The sequence below is a fragment of the Frankliniella occidentalis genome, unplaced genomic scaffold, assembly GCF_000697945.3.
Source record: "Frankliniella occidentalis isolate FOCC.00 unplaced genomic scaffold, Focc_3.1 Scaffold42, whole genome shotgun sequence".
Lineage (NCBI taxonomy): Eukaryota > Metazoa > Arthropoda > Insecta > Thysanoptera > Thripidae > Frankliniella > Frankliniella occidentalis.
The window spans coordinates 1562689-1564352 of record NW_026267172.1 but is presented as its reverse complement, the minus strand read 5'-3'; positions in this window follow the sequence as shown (position 1 = coordinate 1564352).

Sequence of the window (1664 nt, the reverse complement as noted above, 5' to 3'; positions counted from 1 at the left end):
ACACACACAGGCACGCACGCACGGTCACTTAGGAGCGAGCAGCAAGCTGGCCAGTGAAATGGTCCAGAGGGCCGGAGGGACGCGTCGCCGCCGGGTGGGTAGGCAACACGGCCGCACGGGTGTCGGCTGCCGAGGATTGCCTACCCACAGGCGCTATCCCCCGGCCCTCCGCTGTCGACCGTGGTCCACCTTCCTTGCGCCGATACCGGTGAGAGAGGAGAACGAATGATCGAATGTGTTCGCAAGAGAGAGAGGGGCGGAGGAGAAGGAGGGGGCGGGAGGGGGGAATGACCGCCCGGCCGCCGCCACCGCTCCTCTGGGACGCGCCTTGCAGGGCCCTGCACTGGGAGAAAAGGAGCTTATAGAGTTGAAAATGGCTAGCAATCAGGACCAACGACTGCGCCGCGCCACGGCACCACGCCCCCGCAAACTTTTCCTTTCTCTCTCGCGCGCACCAGTAAAGTATCTTCTCCCCTCTCTCTCTCTCTCTCTCTCTCTCTCTCTCTCTCTCTCTCTCTCTCTCTCTCTCTCTCTCAGTAGTTATCTTTTCTACCTCACACCAGGACCCGCCCGGCTGCTGCCACCGGGGCAGGAGGAGAGCTTCCGGCGATGTTTCCTGTCTACTTCCGCTCCGGAGGGAGGTGGAGGAGAGGGAGGAGTGGCCAAAAGTACTTAGCAGAGTACTTTGAGATGATCGCTTTATGACACCAACCGGATCGGCCGCGCTTTTCTTTTCCCCAACTCCTCTTCTCAGGAGAGGACCCCCTGCTCCGTCAGAGAGAGGGAGAGTGAGAGAAGGAGGAGGAGGACGGGGAGGAGGAGGAGCAGGGGGAGAGAGAAAGGGGTGGGAGGACAAGGGGGAGAAGAAGTACAACGAGGGAAACGGTAGCATGCCGTCACTACTTGACTCTCATTAGGAGGTCTTTATGCAAAACCCCGCTTCTGCCCCTCTCGCCTCAGCGGGTGACCGGGGTGGGGACCCCGCCGCGCTGGTGACAGCACGAGCAGGGTCGCGGGTCAGAGAGCGAGCGAGAGAGAGAGGGAAGGGGACTGGAATAAAACTTTTGACTTCAGGGGAAAAAAGAGCTGAAAGACAGTGTATTGCGGCGAAGGTAAAGAAGAAGAAGCAAATAAACGGGACAGAAGTGGTGGAGGGGAGAAGGGGGCGGGAGGGGATGGCCCTCTTCTCGCCATAGGCAGGCAGGCCGAGACAATTTTATCAGCCGATCGCTGCGGCTGCCGTCGAGTGGAGGTGGCGGCGGAGGTGAAAGGCTGAGTCTTTTCCTCGCGCCTCGCCCCGCCCCGCCCCGCCGTGCACCACCGCTATGCTCCAGCCGAGCGAATCGTCGCTGTTGATTGAGGCGGAGTGAATATCTCGTCCCTCTCACGCGACATTACCTTCAACCACCGCGCCTCCCACGCACTCCCCGCGCCCGCACCGAGGTCGGTGGGGAGGTTCAGGACGATCGGCGTTAGTATTTCTCAACGGGGACCAGCACTTACACCTTTTTCTTTAAAAGGGTCGACTCCGAAATTCGGCGGTCATTTTGTCTACAGTGTACACCGCAATTATCCGTGTGAGGCACAAAGGTACAGGTGTGGGCGAGGGCAGGGGCAGGGTGGAGCTCGTGACGTGGTGCCCGACACCCGCCGTGCTCCGCCCC